The sequence below is a fragment of the Moschus berezovskii genome, chromosome 21 (assembly GCF_049115385.1).
Source record: "Moschus berezovskii isolate FMDL1 chromosome 21, NW_MosBer_1.0, whole genome shotgun sequence".
Taxonomy (NCBI): Eukaryota; Metazoa; Chordata; class Mammalia; order Artiodactyla; family Moschidae; genus Moschus; species Moschus berezovskii.
The window spans coordinates 15,939,941-15,962,757 of NC_142480.1; the positions used below are offsets into that span (position 1 = coordinate 15,939,941).

The window sequence follows — 22,817 nt, forward strand, 5'->3', positions numbered from 1 at the left end:
CCACTAGGCTCCACCATCCCTGGGATTGTCCAAGCAAGAACACTGGAGTGGGTTGCCATTTCCTTCTCCAATGCATGAAAGTGAAAAGTGAAAGTGAAGTTGCTCAGTCGTGTCCGACTCCTGCGACCCCATGGACTGCAGCCTACCAGGCTCCTTCATCCATGGGATTTTCTAGGCAAGAGTACTGGAGTGGGGTGCCATTGCCTTCTCCGAGTCTTTAGCATAGATGGACGCTAATGCAAGGAAGAAATGAGGTCACAGGAAGAGAGCATGAGAAAATGATCTAGGACATAAATGTAGGAATTTAGAGAGGAGAGCCTGCAAAGAAGATGAATACAGGGAAAACATAGAGAGGAAATAGAAGCCAGATGATGTTAGAGAAGGAAGGAAAGGTTAATGTCAAATGCTGCATAAATGTCAAGGAGCTAGAAGGACAAAGGCTGTTTGCAGTGAGAACACTCAGTGCCCTTGGCAGGAGCAGGTTCAATAATTTTTAAATGGAAAAATTGGTAACAGGACATGTAGACTCTGTTTCTGCGAATTTGGCATAGAGCAAAAAAGAAAAAGAGAGAGGGTCAAGGTAAAGATTTTGGCTTTTGATTTTGCTATGAGAGCAGCAACTAGAATGTTTCCAGGCTAGGTAGAGAAAGCAAATCAGAAGGAAGAGCTTGGGACCCCAGTAAGAAAGGAAGTGACAGATGAGGCAGTGTCCTTAAGTGGCCGTGAGAACTGAGATGGTGGAGCAGAGGAAGGGACGTTATCCTTCAGGGGACGGGGCGGCTTGGGATAGCTTCCTTTTCCAGTGAGCGGAGGGGACAGGGATTTTAGGTTATTACTTGGACCACTTGAAGCTCCTTATCAGGTGGAAACATTGTCTCCTGCTAAAAATAAAAGGAGAGGTCATGGCTGGTGAAAGTTTGGAAAAAATATTGGAAACCCTAAGAGGAATAAGGAAAAGGAAATGAGACATTTTCTGGGACTCACTGACCTACTAGTTGACATTAGAGGCATGCCTGTGATGAATTCTTTTGAATATTTCTTCAGCAGGTAGTTTTGATGGTGAATGTCAGCTGATCAATTTTGGAATGAGAGTTTAAGGAAGTGTTGGCACCTAACCAACGTTTTCAGAAACAATGTGGAATATTTTGTAGCATAGTTACTGTCAGTATTTACTTTATGACAAACCTAGTCAGTTTCCTAAATATATCTCTGAATGGTTGATTAAAAACATGTTTTTCATGTACAGTACTTGATCTGTCCCGGGAGGGAAGCCTAGAAAAGTTGCAGTTCCTGCCTGCCATAAATTATCTGTTTATTTGGAAGGAAATGATAAATAGTACAACAATCAGGGAAGATAAGCAAAAATGAAAAGACAACTGTTATTTGTGTTAAGGCTTGCTATGTATCAGACATTGTTTTATAGATGTTATCACAGAGACAATATCGGGTAATGATTCAGAGTGTGGCTTCTGGAACCAGATTCTAAGTGCCTAATACATGAAGGCGATTATTATCATATGATTGATTTCACAATAAATACAAGGAATAGACATTATTATTCCCATTGTATAAACAAGGAAAGTGAAGCTAGAGGAGTTAGAGAATCTTGCCCAAGATCACGATTGAGGTAGATTAAGATTTTGATTTCTGATTGTGTCTGCATTTGTTTCCACAGACTCTGTTGTCACTCACCTAGGGTATAAAGTTGCACAAGTTGTATTGTCCTTAGAACTTTTGCTTGCAGTGTAGGGGGTGTGCTCAGCATGTGGTGACACTAATCACAGAATATGTACCAATGAAAATGAGTCTTTGGAGGGATTTGTGTGTTTTAATTAGAGAAACAAAGTTAGAAAGGCATTCCAGAAAGAGGAAATAATGTAAATCAAGCAACGGCCATGGGGATTACTTTCTTTTTTAAGGTCTGGAAAATGATAGGGAGGTAATTCTACTGGAGTTGACCTCCACGTGTTGTGAGATGAGAGGGCAAGTAGCTATATGAGCGTTATTTGATTTGTGAGCTTTTTTTTTTACTTGCCTGCCCTTTTGATATTATTGCATTGTAAGAAAAATTGGAAATAATAATTTCTTCTCCTTTCAATTTAGATCAGTCCAGTGGGCCTACCCAGTTACATTGCCTTTCTTTTCCTATGAATCACTAACACTGAACACAATACTTGTGTACAGCAAAATTTGTACATTATGACTTTCTTGTGGATTGCCTCTTAAATACTAGCTATGTTCCATTTGAATGACTTTTGTTTCTAGGATTTCCTAACTGGCTTCTTCATTTTCATCTTGACCCCTCTACAGTAAAGGCTCTTCCCACAGCCATGGTGATTCTTGGAACATGTAAGTCCAGTCATGTGTGGACTGCTTAACATTTCCAATGACTTTTCTATTTTCTCAAAATAAAATTCAGTGTTCTTACTCTTGCCTATACAACCCTATAGACCTTGTCTCATGCTGGCAACCTCTCTGACACTGTTGCTGCTGTTTCTTTCTCTATCCACATTGCCTGGTTCATCATTTCCTTCAGCTTTCTGCTCACATGCCACCTAATCACTGGGGTCTTTCCTGACTACTTTCTCTAAAATAATCCAGTTCTTTTCACCTCTCCTCATATCTGTCCTGGCAACTTCTTTTCTTCTTTACTTTGACTTTGTTAATATCACTCATCACCACCCAGTGTATTATATATTAATTTGTTTATTGCCTTTCTCTTTTCATTTGCGATAAGCCCCATGAAAATGGGAACTTTGGTTTACAGTTCTTGGTATACTCTGAAGAACATTGGCATTTTTTTGTTCAGTCACTAAATTGTATCCATCTCTTTTCAACCCTATGGATGGTAACACATCAGGCTTCCCTGTCTTTCACTGTCTCCTAAGTTTGCTCAAACTTATGTCCACTGAGTCAGTGGTGCCATCCAACCATCTCATCCTCTGTGCCCTCTTCTCCTGCTGCCCTCAATCTTTCTTAGCATCAGGGTCTTTTCCAATGAGTAGGCTCTTTGCATGAGATGGCCAAAGTATTGGAGCTTCAGATTCAGCATCAGTCCTTCCAATGAATATTCAGGGTTGATTTCCTCTAGGACTGACTGGTTTGATCTCCTTGCTGTCAAGCGGACTCTCAAGAGTCTTCTCCAGCACCACGATTCGAAAGCACCAATTCTTAGGCACTCAGCCTTCTTTAGGTCAGTTGATAAAGAATCTGCCTGCAATGCAGGAGACCCGGGTTCAATCCTTGGGTCAGGAGGATCCCCTGGAGAAGGAAATGGCAACTGACTCCAGTATCCTTGCCAGGAAAATCCTACAGTCCATGGGGTCACAATAGGACACGACTTAGTAACTAAACCACCCACCATCACAGCCTTCTTTATGGTCCAACTCTTACATCCATACATGACTACTGAAAAAACCAAAGCTTTGACTATACGGACATTTGTCAGCAACATGATATATTTGCTTTTTAATATGCTGTCTAAGTTTGTTATCATTTTTCTTACAAGGAGCAAGTGTCTTTTAATTTCATGGTTACAGTCATCATCCACGGTGATTTTGGAGCCCAAGAAGGTAAAAATCTGTCACTATTTCCTTTTTCCCTCAATTACTTGCCATGAAGTGATGGGACCAAATGTTATGATCTTAGTTTTTTGAATGCCGAGTCTTAAGCCAACTTTTTCACTGTCCTCTTTCACGGTTATCAAAAGGCTTTTTAATTCCTCTTTACTTTCTGACTTTAGGGTGGTATCATCTGCATATCTGAAGTTGTTGATATTTCTCCTGGCAGTCTTGATTCTAGCTTGTGACTCATTCAGCCTGGTTAACTGTTCTTGGTATAATACCAAGAGCATTGGCATGTAGTAGACTCTAAACTAATGTATGTATGTATGTGCTTAGTCCCTCAGTTGTGTCTGACTCTTTGTGACCCCATGGACTATAGCCCATCAGGCTCCTCTGTTCATGGGATTCTCCAGGCAAGAATGTTGCAGTGGGCAGCCATTCCATTCTCCAGGGGATCTTCCTGACCCAGGGCTTGAATCTGGGTCTCCTGCAGTGCAGGCAGATTCTTCACGGTCTGAATGACCAGGGAAGCCTAAACAAATACTTATTGAATAAATGGAAATGAATGAATAAAACTATTTGTACCAGTGCTAGTATATTTAATATTTTAAATTTATATTGGAGAGGACCAATATCTCTAATACAGGAGTTATGCTGTACTAGAGTACTTCTCAAAATCATTGACTAAAACTTGTCATGCAGGACCAGAATTTGTGCCAGTAGGGCTATTTTCCTTATCTAAATACTATTTAGTACAGTGAAAGCATTTCCTAAAACAGACATGAATATCTTTTTTAAAAAATTGAAAACCATTAATGTATAGTGGATATATGTCAATCCCAGTCTCCCGTTTCATCCCATTACCTCCCCTTCCTCCTTGGTATCCGAAAATTTGTTCTCTACATCTGTGGCTCTATTTCAAATAAGTTGATCTGTGCCATTTTTTCTAGATTCCCCATGTAAGTGTTAATATACAGTATTTCTTTTTCTTTTTCCATGCATAAAATAGGTAACTAAAGAGAATCTACTGTATAGCACAGAGAACTCTACTCAGTGTTTTATGATGACCTAAAGGGGAAGTAAATCTAAAAAAGAAGAGATACACATATAACTGATTCATTTTGCTATACAGCAGAAGCTAACACAGTGTGTAAAGCAACTATATGCAGATAAAAATTAATATAAAGTTTGGATGGGGTTAACAATCCAGGGATGTGAACAAATCAACAACAACAACAGCAACAAAATTTGCATTTTTCTTTTGGCGGAGTGGTGAGATTGTTGTGGAAAATCTGGGAGGGGTTATGAATGAGAAATCTAACATGAAAATAAGTTGTACTTCAAGCCTCTGCTTGAGAGAGTCTAAGAAAGGCTAGAGAGGTTTGTCTATATTTGAGATACAGTAGGAGAAAGAGTGGAGAAGGAAATGGCAACCCACTCCAGTGTTCTTGCCTGGAGAATCCCAGGGACGGGGGAGCCTGGTTGGCTACCGTCTATGGGGTCGCACAGAGTTGGACACGACTGAAGTGACTTAGCAGCAGCAGCAGCAGCAGGAGAAAGAGAGTTATGAAATTCTCCTCAAACATCAACACAGTTTATGAACTTGGGTGGGTTCTCAACAACCACTCAAGGTCTGCCATTTCCCCTTGGGAATGAACCAGACTGTCTCTCCTTTTTCAGGAAGGACTCAGGGATTGCTGTTTAATGAATGAAAAATCTAACATGAAAATAAGTTGTACTTCAAGCCTCTGCTTGAGAGAGTCTAAGAAAGGCTAGAGAGGTTTGTCTATATTTGAGATACAGTAGGAGAAAGAGTGGAGAAGGAAATGGCAACCCACTCCAGTGTTCTTGCCTGGAGAATCCCAGGGACAGGGGAGCCTGGTTGGCTGCCATCTATGGGGTCGCACAGAGTCGGACACGACTGAAGTGACGCAGCAGCAGCAGCAGCAGCAGGAGAAAGAGAGTTATGAAATCCTCCTCAAACATCAACACAGTTTATGAACTTGGGTGGGTTCTCAACAACCACTCAAGGTCTGCCATTTCCCCTTGGGAATGAACCAGACTGTCTCTCCTTTATCAGGAAGGAGTCAGGGATTGCTGTTTAGTCGTCATAGTGACCTCTGGAGACAGAATGGTAGACTATAGAACCCTCTGAGGCAAGTCAGCATCCAAGTTTGTGTCTATCTAGGTGTCCTTGATCTAGTCAGTTTAACCTATTTATCTATTTCCTAGAGTCAAATGAAAACTGGCAAAAGAGTATTGTTACTAACCTCGAATTCGTGTCTTCTGAGTTTTTCATGTTTTACTTCATTGATTTACAGATGCCTAGTAGCTTAGTCAAGACTGAGAAAAACACAGTCGTGTACTAATAATAAATTATCAAAGATAACCAGACCAACCAGCCTTCTAGAATTTTGTGTTGTAGAGACTGGCAAATTGGCAAACAGTGCAGGCTTGTGGGTTGTCACTGGCTTTTTATGTGTTGCCCGCACCCCCAAATTTCTTGTTCTGGCATGGCAGTCTTTTATAATGGTTCTATTACAAGTGAACTTTTCAAATTTATTATCAAGTGTATTATAGTAGATATGATAGCTGCATGTGTTTGGTTGTCTACTAGACAAAAACATTAGTTAGAAGTTAGAACTTCTTCCCTGACACCTAAGTTCTTTTACAGTCATGTAAACACACTCTGTTGTCTCAAGAGACTACAGTCACAGTGGTGATATTCCTTTTTATGTTTATGTTCTGAAAGAAATCTCCCTGATGGTAGAATATATGTCAAATTCCAGCAAACTTCAGGTTGAGAATGGGAGAGGAATTCCTGGCCCAGCATTATTGGTCAACATAGAACTCATTATGTTAAATTGGGTCATATGTATTGCCTCCAATACTTGCCAGGTTTTTTCATTCAATAATGCCAACATTGCCACTTCATCATGCAAACAAACAATCGAAACCTCAAATATTCTTCTGCAGATACTAATGACAGCAGTCTCAAAGGGAGCCTAGTTTTTGTTTCAGCACTGCTGTCCCTCAGACCATCATGTGGCATTCTGCAAATCATGAGTTTTAAATGAAAAGTGGTCAGCTGTCTCAGTGACTGAAATTGAATTATCGGGATCTGGCCAATGAGTGTCATCACTAGGATATCCGAATTCACCAGTACATTGGACATTTGGAGAAGAGCCCTGCCTGTTACCATCTGTTCTCTCATCCCATGCCATCCTCTTTTTTCCGTGGGGCTCAAAAGACTTCTTTCCCAATAAGGAGAAACTAGAAGTTCAAATTTGAATAATGTTATCATGGTTAGCCATTCACTCACAGTTTTTTACATTTTCTGGGACCCCGGAGAAGGCAATGGCAAGCCACTCCAGTACTCTTGCCTAGAAAATCCCATGGATGGAGGAGCCTGGTAGGCTGCAGTCCGTGGGGTCGCTAAGAGTCGGACACGACTGAGCAACTTCACTTTCACTTTTCACTTTCACACATTGGAGAAGGAAATGGCAACCCACTCCAGTGTTCTTGCCTGGAGAATCCCAGGGACAGGGGAGCCTGGTGGGCTTCCGTCTATGGGGTCACACAGAGTCGGACACGACTGAAGTGACTTAGCAGTAGCAGGGACCCCCCTGGAGTGTGGCATGGCTCCTGCATCTTCTGTATCCTTGGCCATTATGATCTAGTCAGAAGGCTTGTTACTGCTATCAGTGGAGGTGTCTGTACCCAAGTTACCCTTGGGTAACTCAGTTTAACCTGTTCTCTGTCTTTAAAATCTTTTATCCTTGGGCAAGTAGCATGGATTTATCACATAGGTGTGGTGTGTAGCGGTGTTGTCAGTTCAGTTCAGTTCAGTCGCTCAGTCATGTCCGACTCTTTGCGACCCCATGAATCACAGCACGCCAGGCCTCCCTGTCCATCACCAACTCCCGGAGTTCACTCAAACTCATGTCCACAGAGTCGGTGATGCCATCCAGCTATCTCATTCTCTGTCATCCCCGTCTCCTCCCACCCCCAATCCCTCCCAGCATCAGACTCTTTTCCAGTGAGTCAACTCTTAGCATGAGGTGGCCAAAGTATTGGAGTTTCAGCTTTAGCATCAGTCCTTCCAATGAACACCCAGGACTGATCTCCTTTAGAATGGACTGGTTGGATCTCCTTGCAGTCCAAGGGACTCTCAAGAGTCTTCTCCAGCACCACAGTTCAAAAGCATCAATTCTTTGGCGATCAGCTTTCTTCAGAGTCCAACTCTCACATCCATGCATGACCACGGGAAAAACCATAGCCTTGACTAGACGGACCTTGGTTGGCAAAGTAATGTCTCTGTTTTTTAATATGCTGTCTAGGTTGGTCATAACTTTCCTTCCAAGGAGTAAGCATCTTTTAATTTCATGGCTGCAATCAGCATCTGCAGCAGTGTTGTAGGTATATCATTGTTTTAATTTGCAGTTAAAAGGTGGTCAATGAGGATAGCATCTTTTCCTGTCTTAATTTTTCATCTGTATATCTTCTTTCATGAGATTCCTATTCAGGTTTTTTTCTTCTTTAAAAAAAATTGGGTTGTTTTTATTTTTATGTTTGAGTTTTAAGTCCTTTTTGAATATTTTGGATACCAGTGCTCTATGGATAAGTATTTTGAAAACATTTTCCTTAAGTTTATCTCTTATATTTTGATACAATAAGCCCCCTACCTATGAACTTTCAGGTTGTGAGCTTTCAAAGAGGCGAAATACGTGCCCATGTCCAATCATGTGAGTTAGTTCGTGTGTCTGGCGTACAGTGTCACATGTATGCATCCTCTGCTAGAGGTTGTGATTTTCTGCACTTTACTGTATAGCGCTGTTGTGCAACATGAGGTGCTTACTAATGAAGACCTGATGGAACTGGAGGCCCAGAAAAAGGGCTAAGAGAGACAAGAGGAAGAAAAAAGAACCAAAGAGATTCTCAACACAGAAAATGGTGGGGGGTTTCTTGCTTTGAAGAGGCACTGTTAATTTTTGAGGCCCCGGGCCCAAATGTAGAATGGTGCATGAAGGTTGCAGCAGCCGTTCAGAATGCAATCCAGTGCGACCGTGAGCAGAAAAGAAGAGCTACTACCCAGATATCACTGGGTTATTTTTTCGAGAGGGTAGACCGAATTGAATCCAGCAAGGAACCAGAACCTGTGCCATCAATGTCAGGCGTGAGTGAAATTGCAGCCTGCCCTCTTTCTCCTATTGCTGAAGATCCTTCAGCTCTACCATCTCCTACCTCCTCTCCTTCCTCCTGTCAGTAACTCTTTTGCTTGTTCACTCGATGGCAGCCCCTTTTATGCCAGCCTTTGTACTGTACTTTTTAAGGTACTATGCTGCTGCTGCTGCTAAGTCACTTCAGTTGTGTCCAACTCTGTGTGACCCCTTAGATGGAAGCCCACCAGGCTCCCCCGTCCCTGGGATTCTCCAGGCAAGAACACTGGAGTCAAGGTACTATACTGTAAGATTAAAAATATTTTGCTTAGTTTTTTATGTTTACTTCTTTTTATGTATTATTTGTGTAAAATGTATAAATCTATTACAGTACAGTACTATATATCTGATGGTGTTAGTTGGGTACCTAGGCTAACTTGGTTGGACTAATGAATCAATTGGACTTACAAATGGACCTCATTCATATGTAGGGAACTTACTGTTCTTTTAACAATGTGTTTTGGAGAGCAGAAGTTTCTAATTTTAAATTTTGTTTAAAATTCATGGATGATGCTTTTGAAGTTGTATCTGTTATCTCATCACTAAACTCAAAATTGTCTAGATTTTTTTCTGTTTCCTTCTAGATAGTTTGTACTATTGAATTTTATATTAAATCTATGAGTCATTTGAAGGTACTTTTTGTGAAAGGTATGAGGTATATGAAGGGGTTTATACATTTGTTAAAAAACAGAGACACTACTTTGCCAACAAAGGTCCGTCTAGTCAAGGCTATGGTTTTACCCGTGGTCATGTATGGATGTGAGAGTTGGACTGTGAAGAAAGCTGATCGCCGAAGAATTGATGCTTTTGAACTGTGGTGTTGGAGAAGACTCTTGAGAGTCCCTTGTACCGCAAGGAGATCCAACCAGTCCATTCTAAAGGAGATCAGTCCTGGGTGTTCGTTGGAAGGACTGATGCTAAAGCTGAAACTGCAATACTTTGGCCACCTCATGCGACGAGTTGACTCACTGGAAAAGACTCTGATGCTGGGAAAGGTTGGTGGTGGGAGGAGAAGGGGACGACCGAGAATGAGATGGCTGGATGGCATCACCGACTCTGTGGACATGAGTTTGAGTGAACTCCGGAAGTTGGTGATGGACAGGGAGGCCTGGCGTGCTGTGATTCATGGGGTCACGGAGAGTCGGACACAACTGAGCGACTGAACTGAACTGAACTGAATACATTTATTGTATATGGGCATCCAATTGTTCCAGCACCATTTACTGAGAAGTCCATCCTTTCAACATTGTATTGCCTTGGTCCTTTGTTAAAGAAGTTGCCTTTATTTGCATGGGTCTGTTTCTGGCTTTCTATTTTGTTCCACTGAACTATCTGTTTTCTTTTACCAACACCACACTGTCTTGTTATATGGAGTCTTGAAGTTAGCTTTAGTAGTATATGTCTTCCAGTTTTGTTCTTCTTTAGTGTTGTGCTGACTACTTCATGTTTCCATATAAAACCCTTAAAATTAGATTTTACAAAATAACTTGTTAGAGTTTTGGGGGAAGACTGTGTTGAATCTATAGATCGAGTTGGGAATCAATTACATCTGAGCAATGTTGTCTTCCTATCCATGAATGTCAAGTATCTTTTCATTTATTTAGATCTTCTTTGATTTCTTTTATCAGAGTTTTGTAGTTTTTCTCATGTAGAGCTTATAATTTTTTACATGATTTTCCTGTAAATGGCATTGTATTTTTACCTGAAACATTCAATTGTTTATTGTTGCTGTATAGGAATCAACTTCTATTTTAAACTTTGTATCCTAAAACCTTGATTTTATCACTTATATGTTTCAGGAGTTTCTTGGTCTGTTATTTGGGATTTGGTAAGCTGAAACTGCAATACTTTGGCCACCTCATGCGACGAGTTGACTCACTGGAAAAGACTCTGATGCTGGGAAAGGTTGGGGGCGGGAGGAGAAGGGGACGACAGAGAATGAGATGGCTGAATGGCATCACCGACTCTATGGACATGAGTTTGAGTGTACTCCGGGAGTTGGTGATGGACAGGGAGGCCTGGCGTGCTATGATTCATGGGGTCGCGGAGAGTCGGACACGACTGAGCGACTGAACTGAACTGATAGACACTCATATCATCTGTGAGCTAAAGCCATTTTATTTCTTCCTTTTCAATCTGCATATCCTTCCTTATTATACTAGATAAGGCTTTCAGTTAATGTCTCTTGTTTCCTATTTTAGGAGAAAGCATTCAGTTTCTCTCCGTTAATGTTGGCTGTAGATTTTTGTGAATATTCTTAAGTTGAGGAAGGCCCCTCTATTTCTAATTGCTGAGAATTTTTATTATGAATCGGTATTGGGTTTTATCAAATGCTTTTTATTTTTCAGCCTGTTGATTGCATTAGCTCATTTTCAAATGTTGAACAAGGTTTGCATATCTGTAATAAATCCTTTTTTGGTCATGATGCATATTTCTTTTTATACATTTTTGGACTCAGTTTATTAATATTTTGTTGAGGAATTTTGCCAATAGGTAAATGTCTTTGATTCCCTTTCCTATGTGAATGATATCTTGGCTGAATATTTGATTTTGGGGTGATACAGTCTTTGCCTCTTTGGAGAATAAAGGTGAGAGATGGCAGGTTGTCAGGCTCTTTTGAAACCACTCAGTTTCCAGTTCTCCTTAGCTACAAAGTCTAGAGTTCTTCTAAACTTTGAAGTAGGAAGTATAAGGAAGAACCAGTTCATCTGTTCAGGGGTAAGTTTCCCCAGCCAAGCTTTCTCCATTAGTGCCGAGCTTTGATATTTCCCCTGAGAGCCTGGATATTTGGTCCTCAGACTGTTGTCAAGAACAATGCACAAGAGAGTTGTTTAAGGGATTCTCTCCCTCTCTCTCATTTTCTCTCTCAGGAGAGCCTGAAGCCTGAATTCTTATTCATACTCTCTAGTCTCTCTGCCTGCTGAATCCAATTGCTGCAAAACACAAAACTAAGGAAAATTAATTGCCAATTAGCTTCCAACGAAAGAGGAAGAGAATAAAGACTTATAGTTAGCACAATAATTTCCCATAATCCCTGTCACACTGAAATCTATTTAGCTCCTCTTTCTCTGCTTCCCAGTGTATAATAAATTTCATTTAATTCCTTTTAAATGAAATAGTACAATGCATCAGACCAACCACCATTTTTGGTGTCAGCTATACATAAACTTTAAACTTAGAAAAGTATTTTACGTATAGCACGGGATTCAATTTAAGCCTGAACTTTACTGATATAGACAGCACAGACAGAAGTAAAGTGACTTCATGCAGCTTAATCAGCAACGGGGACCTTGGCAGAAGTGCCTGGAAGTGAGCTGTCATTGAAGTGGACAAGTGGAAGAGAAGGAAATGGCAGAGGCAAGTGGTACCAGGCAGGACCAGTTCAGGAATACAGGTGAGACCTCTCTCAATATCTCCCAAAAGGAGTTCACGATATTTTACACAAAACTGGCGATCTTATGGGGATGGAAATTCAGTAGCAAAACTAGCAAAATTCAATCATGACTCTTAATATGATACCCTTTTATTAATAAACACCCAAGTGTGGCTTAGGTGACTCAGGTTACACAATATTAGAGTGTGGAGAATAACTCTCTTAACAATTGTATTTAACCAGCAAGTAGATGGCAATGGCAAGCCACTCCAGTACTCTTGCCTAGAAAATCCCATGGATGGAGGAGCCTGGTGGGCTGCAGTCTGTGGGGTCGCTAAGGGTCAGACACGACTGAGCGACTTCACTTTCACTTTTCACTTTCACACATTGGAGAAGGAAATGGCAACCCACTCCAGTGTTCTTGCCTGGAGAATCCCAGGGACAGGGGAGCCTGGTAGGCTGCCGTCTATGGGGTCGCACAGAGTTGGACATGACTCAAGTGACTTAGCAGCAGATGTACTTTATCTTTTAGCCCATGTTCTTTGGTCTTCGGTATCTTTTCTTTGTGTGATTTAAATAGGAAAATTAATTAACACGTTTTAATAAACATCTCATTATTTACTTGGAGAATATGACTTTATAAAGTATGCAGGATTCCTTGATCAGGGAAAGGAATCTTTAGATGGTCAACAACTGCCAGTGCTCATTTATAAGGAGGTAAAACCTTTTCCTCTGTTATTTTGGCTGTCTTCCTGACACATTCAGCAGACCTTGACAAGTACAGCACATAAAGCTTATTTCTGTAGTGATAGGAGTAGTACCCCCCTCCTGCCCAAGAAACCTTTATAGGCAAGGCTCCATTCAGTTCCACAAAAATAGGCTGAGACAGTCTTACAGCTTGCAAAACAGAGCTCGCTAGCCTTGCTTCATTTCACTGGGTTTCTGAAGGCAGTCCTGAACCATTGTTGCACCGAGTTATCTCTTCAATTCATCCATCAGTTTGGGGTACCATTTTTTTTTTTTTTTTTTTTTGATGGAGATCAGATTGCTTAGGAACCAAGATAGAAGTATTTGAAATCCAGGTCTTTGGTGCTTGGGAAGGAGTTCTTTGTGATTTTCCTACCCATAAACTCTTAATTCATATTCATTTACAGTGTTTTAGTCTCTTACACAAAAAGAATGGATTTTCCACAGTTGATGAGAAAAGTGAAGAGGAGTGTGAATTTTTGCTGAGCTTAGAGCTAACCTGCTTGAGTGACTAGGAGCATCTTAGAAATACACACTGTCAGTTTAAGAATGTGATGCAATCTTTGGGGGAATAGAGTATTGTTTGGGTTCTAGAAAGAAGGGATTTGTTTCATTTGATTTGGTAGATGGTATTATATATCTGACAGTAGAGTTGGAAAAAAGTTGGAAAAAGTTTCTTCTCCTTTCCCTTGCCTAAAGAAAAGATTAAGATAAAAATAAATAATTTTCAATGCTTTAAAATAATACCCTTTCCTTTAATTATATAGAATTAGAATTGAGAATATGAACTTCATTTGGCATTCAACAATTGAGTTGGGAAATCATTGTAACTTTACTAAGATTGGTGCAGAGCAGTGTTTCTCAATGTTCTGATCAGCTTCACTTGGGAAATTGTTAGAAATGCAAATTCTCAGACTTCATCCTAGACCTACTCAATCAGAAGCCCTGGGGTAGATGCCCAACCATCTGTATTTTAATAAGTCCTCTGAATGATTAGATGTAGGCTAAAGAGAATCACTGGTATAGAACACAGGTCTTTCTTAATGCCCTTGCAGCTCATTTATTGCTAGGAGCCTGGAAGAAAGTTCTATCGTTCCATTTCACACATGACATGCTAGTGAAATGTATATTTCCAAGATCAGTTTGATAGATAATGCTGTATCTAATTAATTCCTGCTTAGACCTTAAGTGCTAAGAGAGTCTGCTTTTGTGGAAGGGTGGATTAGAGTCAAATCTTGTGTACTGAAGGGGGAAACATAGTAATTTTATTAATGGAGAATATACATGGTGAATTGGGGTGTAATATTACATCAGTGGAGATTAAGGGTAAACAAAAGAGATGTTTTTTATGCCAGTGTCAGTCACGTTCTCAGTGAAGTTTAATCTGACCACCATAGGTGAAGCAGCAAATGTTTTCAACCCCGTTCTGGCTATTCCTTCTCCCCCTAATCATCTCTGCTTTTTTTCTCTTCCACTTATTACTTCTATTCTATTCTAATTTTCTCATTTATTATTTTTGGTGTTTATTGTCTCCCCGCCGCAACTGAAGAATGCCATCTTCTCAAGGGGTGGTATATTTTTCACTCTCTTGGTATCAGTGATAATGAGAGAAAGAGAAATAAAACAGTGCCTGAAAAACATAGTTGCTGTCGTTTGGTCACTAAGTTGGGTCTGCCTCTTTGTAACCCTGTGGACTACAGCCTGCCAGGCATAGTAAATACTAATAAATATTTGTGCATGAATGGAATATACAGTGTTTATATTCTTGCCACTGTAAGAGTGAAGAGTTGTGGGAATATAACCAAATGAAGGAAATAATTCACCTAAGGTTGATGTGCTATTTGTCCAAGTTATGGGGTTACATCATTGCACTAATCATTATTATTGCACTGATGATGTTACAATGAACCATGTTACAGGCAAATAACGTAAATCTTAATTAGGAGTGGAGTAACAAGTGTTCCAGCAGGCTTGCACACTAGAGGAGTGTTAAAACGGGAAGTTTGGGAGGATCTTTTATTGTGGACAAAGCGGTCACAAGAACTTTAAATGAAAAAGAAAAAGGTGTATATATAAAAAAGACTGTCTTATAAATAAAAGAGATTGTATTGGATTGTCAATTCATGAATTTGGGGGGTCATGCATATCTGGAGAAGGCAATGGCACTCCACTCCAGTACTCTTGCCTGGAAAATCCCATGGATGGAGGAGCCTGCTGGGCTGCAGTCCATGGGGTCGCTAAGAGTCGGACATGACTGAGCGCCTTCACTTTCACTTGTCACTTTCATGCATTGGAGAAGGCAATGGCACCCCACTCCAGTGTTCTTGCCTGGAGAATCCCGGGGACGGGGGAGCCTGGTGGGCTGCCGTCCATGGGGTCTCATAGTCAGACACGACTGAAGTGACTTAACAGCAGCAGCAGCATATCTGGAGGCTTCACTAAGGAATCAAGCCTGGAAGGTAGTGGCTTTCGTGAATGACTGTTATTTTGACCTGTCTTGACTGTTTCTCTTACTCCTTGCTGCTACCCAGCAAGCTCACCTGAAGGGATTAGGGTGCTTAGAAGGTGAAGATAAGCACAGAGTATATTGGATTAAGATTCTATTATTACAATCTTTGAAAGTGAAAGTGAAATCTTTAACTGATGGAAAATACTTTTTAAAATAATTTTCTTCACTTCACAATATTTTTGTTCTAGGTGGTAAATGTAAGAATATTATAGAATGCTGAAAAACATGGGTAAATTAAATAGTTAAACACAATTCTATATTATTGTGTGTGTGCTCTGTGTCCAACCCTGTGACCCCATGGACTGTAGCCTGCCAGGCTCCTCTGTCAATGGAAGTTTACAGGCAAGAATACTGGAGTGGGTTGTCATTTCCTTCTCCAGGGGTTCTTTCTCCTGACTCAGGGATTGAACCCATGTCTCTTGAGTCTCTTGCACTAGCAGGTGGATTCCTCTAAATTACGTTCCTTTCCCACCAGTAACACAAGGAATACTATTTTTTTTGAAGTTATGATTTCAAATATTTTCTTTTACTGAAGAGATGCTAATTATTGAAAGGATGTATTTAACTTTAGTCTTCATATTTGTAGCCCGAGACTCACTTAGGTTCAGGTGAAATTGCTTCAGTAACTAAAGATAATTCTGTTAACAGAGTTTAACACAATTCACCACGCTAGATTCTGAAAAAATTAAATGAACAGTGAGCCACCATTTTTTTAAAACTGTTTTATGTTTATCCCTGGGCTTTTCCTGTTCACAGCCCAGTAACAATTAAGAAACATAACCATTTCCCGAAGCTGTGGCTATTCATTTCAGCTGTCATCGACACCCACTCTGGAAAACAAGAATGCCCATGAAAAGAGCCATGTTGGCTTCTGTTCTTTGGGAGACTCCAGAGACAACTTAGCATCTGGCAGATGGAAAATAAAAATAGTGGCTGTGTGCTTTACTAATTATAGACTTCTAAAACAATAGCTATGTCAGGAAAACACATGTTAAAAAAATGAAAAGCAGAGCATAACTATCTACAAGTTTCTTCAGAGGAACATTCTCACGTGTTAGGTGTTAAACTTGAGTGCTTGCTAAAAAAAATCATTTTTAGCAGAAGGAAAGAAAACTGCATCCACAAACATGTCTCTGTGCGTGTGCCCATGTGTATGAGTGAGGTGAGAGGTAAACAGGCGGAAGAGAGGGAGCAGGAGGCAGGCCAAGAGGCGAGAGAGGGAGAAAGGGAGAGAGAGATTGATGGATTTTCTTGCCAGGAGATTTTGATTACCCTTGTTTTCCTGAAAGCAGAGGCCCACCTAGGAGGGGAGCAAAGGTTTAAGACCCACCGATCTTGAATGACAATTTCAGTAAGAAGGGGATGCTTCAAATTTCTTTGTTGAAAGAGTAGAAGTGGGAAATTTATTCATGGGTTCAAATGTTTGCTTCAGATACCTGTTTGCTTTAAATATCTGTGTGCCCTAGAACTTGGGAAATGCCTGGATGCAAAATATTAATATATGTGGAGATGAAAGAGATGTCCAGAATTTTGCAGAGCATTTGTAAAATATGAGGGGCTTTCTGTCTCCGGATAAACTTGATCTGTATCAATGAGTTAGCTGAATATTCAAGGAGCTAGACTGTGTTTGTAACTGATGATATAAACACACTCAATTCTATTTCAAGGTTGCATATTTTTCTGGCCGAAGTTAAATCAATGTTGAGTAAAACAAATTAACAGTGTAAAATACAGTTATTTTTCAGAAATTTATATTTTAAAATGTGACATCATTAACATTATTATTTTAATTCTTCTGTGGTATAATTTTAGGGCTTGATACACATTTCGTTAACAGCAGCAACCATTGTACCTAGTTAATGGTTCTAGTAAATTTAACCTTTAGTGGGGTAAGGGAGAGGAGGTCATTAACAAAATTACTAACAATTGCTCTTGTAGACAAAGGCCTCTGATCACAGGATGTGGATGTGGTCTGCTCTAGGGGACAAAGAACCAAGGACATGTCTTGTCTGTAGAGAGTTTTAAAAACAATTATCAAATTAGGTGAAAGTCTCTTTATTTATTATTATAAAACACTCGGACAATTCTAAATGTCAATTCATTTAAGACATTAATTTTCCTAAATAGTAGAATCAATCAGGTGGTGTGTGAGGATTACACTCATAATCAATATGCCTGATTGCTTTCCTAAAACAGTTTGGATATTAAACTGCATCAACTTCCCCCTTTGCCCCACCATAATTTTTTTCCTACAAAGTCAGATAGAGGAAATCTGATGAGTTCACAGATTAATTTCTTTCAGATAACTCTGGACTAGAAATTTTCCCATCCTCTGTAAAGCCTTGTAGCAGCACTTGTGAACAAGAATCAAGCTTCAGAATTTTACTCTCAGAAGGAAGAGTGACTCATACATCTTAGACTGATTTTATTAGATCCTTGTCAGATGTGGTCTTGAATCAAAAGCAGGCATTATAGAGAAAATGCAATAGTCTGCAATTCTTCTCCGGAGTTAGACTGGGTGGTTAGAGATTGCACTGGTCAATCACCGATAAGAAAAGGAGCTATGTGGATTTTACACACAAGGATAGTTCGGTTCAGTGGCTCAGTCATGTCTGATGTCTGACTCTGCGACCCCATGGACTGCAGCATGCCAGGCCTCCCTGTCCATCACCAACTCCCAGAGTTTACTAAAACTCATGTCCATCAAGTCAGTGATGCTATCCAATTATCTCATCCTCTATCATCCCCTTCTCCTCCTGCCTTCAATCTTTCCCATCATCAGGGTCTTTTCAAATGAGTCAGTTCTTTGCATCAGGTGGTAAAAGTAAAGGTGGTTAAAGTTTCAGCTTTAACATCAGTCCTTCCAATGAATATTCAGGAGTGATTTCCTTTAGGTTGGACTGGTTGGATCTCCTTGCTGTCCAAGGGACTCTCAAGAATCTTCTCCAATACCAAGTTCAAAGCATCAGTTCTTCAGTGCTCAGCTTTCTTTATAGTCCAACTCTCACATCCATACATGACTACTGGAAAAACCATAGCTTTGACTAGATGGACCTTTGTTGGCAAAGTAATGTCTCTGCTTTTTAATATGCTGTCTAGGTTGGTCATAACTTTTCTTCAAAGGAGGAAGCATTTTTAAATTTCATGGCTGCAATCACCATCTGCAGTGATTTTTGAAGCCCCCCCCAATAAAGTCTGTCACTGTTTCCATTGCTTTCCCGTCTATTTGCCATGAAATGATGGGACCAGATGCCATGATCTTAGTTTTCTGAATGTTGAGTTTTAAGCCAACTTTTTCATTTTCCTCTTTCACTTTCAACAAGAGGCTCTTTAGTCTTCTTCACTTTCTGCTCTAAGGGTGGTGTCATCTGCATATGTGAGGTTATTCATATTTCTCCTAGCAATCTTGATTCCAGCTTGTGATTCATCCATACCAGCTTTTCTTATGATGTACTCTGCATATAAGTTAAATAAGTAGGGTGACAATGTAAAGCCTTGATGTATTCCTTTCCTGATTTGGAACCAGTCTGTTGTTCCATGTCCAGTTCTAACTGTTGCTTCCTTACCTACATACAGATTTCTCAAGAGGTGGGTCAGGTGGTCTGGTATTCCCATCTCTTGAAGAAATTTCACAGTTTGTTGTGCTCCACAGTCAAATGCTTTGGTGTAGTCAATAAAGTGGAAGTAGATGTTTTTCTGGAACTCTCTTGCTTTTTTAATGATCCAGCAGATGTTGACAATTTGATCTCTGGTTCCTTTTCCATTTTCTAAATCCAACTTGAACATCTGGAAGTTCATGGTTCATGTCCTATTGAAGCCTGACTTGGAGAATTTTGAGCATTACTTTGCTAGTGTGTGAGATGACTGCAATTGTGCGATAGTTTGAGCATTCTTTTGCATTCCCTTTCTTTGGGATTGGAATGAAGACTGACCTTTTCCAGTCCTCTGGCCACTGCTGAGTGTTCCAAATTTGTTGGCATATTGAGTGCATCACTTTTACAGCATCATCTTTTAGGATTTGAAATAGCTCAACTGGAATTCCATCACCTCCACTAGCTTTGTTCGTATTAATTCTTCTTAAGACCCACTTTACTTCAGATTCCAGGATGTCTGGAATAGTGGTAGATCTAGGAGATCTAAGTGGAGAGTTCCAGGACACACAAGCGTGTGTGTGTGTGTGTGTATGTGTGTGTGTGTGCACGCGTGTACACACATTGCATAAGGATATACAATTGAATAAGCATGAAATGAGAGGACTTGAGAAGCAAGTTCCATGTAGTATAATAAACTCTGACTAACTTGAGGTCTGTGCTAGTAACCTGGGAATCCAGGCCCAAAGAATAGGATGTGAATGAAGGGACCTATATTCAGAACAGGGAAGGTAGAGGAAAATCCAGCCAGAATACCAGGACCTGGTGGAGTTCCACCTTGACAAAAGGAAAACAGAATTCCTGCTAGTGTGGAAGTGGGCCAGGACTCAGATCACTGTCACATCCATTGTGTCTTCCAGCATAAAAACACAAAAGAGTTGGGAGATCAAGTACATGTGGACATTTTTTAGCCTTTTGTTAACTAAATATCTTCCATTTCCCATAAATGTCTTTTCCATGCTTTTGAAACTCTTGCGTTTATTGCCTTTCCCCTCTGAATAAAAATATAATTCTTAATGTTTAATCATCATAAAAGTTACAAAGGGGATCTCCTTCAATTTTCTGCCAACAAACACTGATTTGGCTCAGTCTACACAGAGAATGAGATGGCTGGATGGCATCACCGACTCTGTGGACATGGATTTGAGTGAACTCCAGGGGGCTGGTGGTGGACAGGGAAGGGCCCGGCGTGCTGTGATTCATGGGGTCGTGAAGAGTCGGACACGACTGAGCAACTGAACTGAACTGAACACTCATTTTTAAAAATTTCTTTCTTTCTGTTACAGTGAAATATACCTAGGAATCTCCTAATAGTCTTCCCAGTTTTGATTTTGAGTTCATCTCCCTCCTCAGGGATCTTAATGTACTGATCATTTCCTCTTTCCTGTGTCTTCAGTTTCTCCCCACTTTCTTCTTCCCAGAAGAATTGAAAAACTCAATTCTCTTCCATCAGAAAACAAACACAGAACGTCTGCTTTCTTTTCCCCCCAGTACTCTGTAACTTGCTGCAATCTGGCTTCTGTGTCCACTCAGTTACTGAAATTATTTTCACCATGGTCACCAAATATATCATTGTAAGCCTAGTAGATACTTTTCAACTTTTTCTAAACTGAACCACTGTCATTCTCTCTCTCTCTCTCTCTCCTTTAAATACTCCTTGCTTTATCTTCTAGATTACCCACTAATTTTTTTTTTTTCAGATTTTTCTGATAGCCACTATACATCTGCTTTGCATGGTCTTCTGCTGCTTCTACCAGGAATTTCAGCCCCACCTCTTTCCTTGCCTTCTTACTTGCACCCTTGCTTATCCACATCAACCCTACTCTTCCTAAAATCAGTTTTGTTCTTACATACTCTAAGAAGTTTTTCCTGAATTTTGAAATGTGTGTTCTGTTCAAGTTTGTACGCTTTCATAGCACATTTTCTTCAAATAGCGCTCACCACTGTGGTATTGTAATTGCCTGTATACACACCTGTGTTCCTCTCGTTATTGCTGCTCAAATTATGCCTCAGAAATGCTCAGCATCAGCTTTGCCTGAGAACTCCTTAGAAATGCAGAATTGTGGGCACCACCTCAGACCTACTAAATCAGAACCTGCCTTTAAACAACATCCCAGGGGATTCATGTCCACATTAAAATTGGGAATCTTGGTGTGGTCATAGTAGGCATTTGATAAAGGTTTGTTCGGTGAAATAGAAAAATCCCTATGTACCCAAAAAGTCTGGACAGAAGAAAGCAAATGGGATGGATTGTCTTAAGGTTAAAGTGATATATTTAGATAGAGAAGGAAATGGCAACCCACTCCAGTATTCTTGCCTAGAGAATCCTGTGGACAGAGGAGCCTTGTGGGCTGCTGTCCACAGGGTCGCATAGAATCGGACACGACTGAAGCGACTTAGCATGCATGCATGCATTGGAGAAGGAAATGGCAACCCACTCCAGTGTTCTTGCCTGTATAATCCCAGGGACAGCGGAGCCTGGTGGGCAGCCGTCTATGGGGTTGCACAGAGTAGGACACGACTGAAGTGACATAGCAGCAGCAGCAGCAGCATATATTTAGAAAGACACAACTTAAAAGTACCGCTGAATTGAGAAGGCTCTTTTGCTCAGGTCCAGAAGACAATTGCAGACAGTTGCTCCGCGTCTACTTAATACAAAGATGGGGGGGGTGTGAGTGAGTGAGTGCATGTGTAACAGAGAGGGAAAGAGAGAGAGAAGGAAAGAAACAGAAAGAAGAGGGAAAACAAATGTAGTTTAGCTAATGAGCTTTGGGAATCTTCACTGCTTAAATTTCCTCTGACTGCAGAGCCCCATGGAATCACTGTCTCAACGGAAACTCCTAGAAGACGCCAAATTCAGAAGCTCCTCCTAAGGCAACGCCAGGTCTGTTGATTTTATTCCATTTAAAAATTATCAGAACAGGTTTTGCATTTGGTTAATATTTACTGCTACACAGCTTACATATTTTGCAACACGCTCTGCCATCTAATGATTATTCAAAGGAGGCTCAGCAAATTAGGCCCCAAGGCCCAAATTCAGCCTTAGCCTGTTACTGAATAGCCAACAAGCTAAGAATGGTTTTCACTTCTTTAAAGGGTTTTTAAGAAAACAAAGAATAAAATAGGACAGACCTAAGTAGTCCTCCAGCCCTAAAATGCTTACTGTCTGTGTCTTTACAGAAAATGTATGATAGTCCTAACTCAAAAATTAACACCAAGATCCATAACACTATCAGAACCGTTTTAGGGCACAATCACACAACAAGGGAACTATTCAGTAACAAGAAAAGATCTTTAAGTCGCCATCTGCCATAGCTCTGGTGTGAATGTACACACACCCCCCTTTCTCTCTAATATCGACCAGAAACTCCTGGATAATTTTTTTGGGCACAATTATTATTACAGAAAATAAGGAAAATAGAGCTCTTCTTAACAATTCCTTGCTTCTGTTTAAGGGGTAGTATTTAACAAAATTTATTTTGTTTGAAAAATACTCTTCCAGTTTTCACTTAAATTTTAGAAAGAAATCATTACTGTACAAGAAAAAAGTGAACTTTTCAATAAGTAAAGGCACTCATTCAGAGTCTTGCATTTGTGTGTTAGTTTGGGTATGTTCGTTTACAACAGCTTTTCGCTTCACTTCTTATGCACACAGTGGTAGCAGTGCTTAGGAAAATACTTTATTCCTACTGAGAAAGTGGATTCTTGTTATGATTTGATGTAAAGATGGAAGTTTGTGCAAAATGTCCCAAGATC

At 40.2% G+C, this 22,817-nt stretch overlaps 1 pseudogene; it reads left to right on the top strand.

Moving 5' to 3' along the window:
• Window positions 1-8,586: 8,586 nt before the first annotated feature.
• LOC129550090 (14-3-3 protein zeta/delta-like) overlaps window positions 8,587-22,817 on the top strand; it is a 96,687-nt pseudogene continuing 82,456 nt past the window's right edge.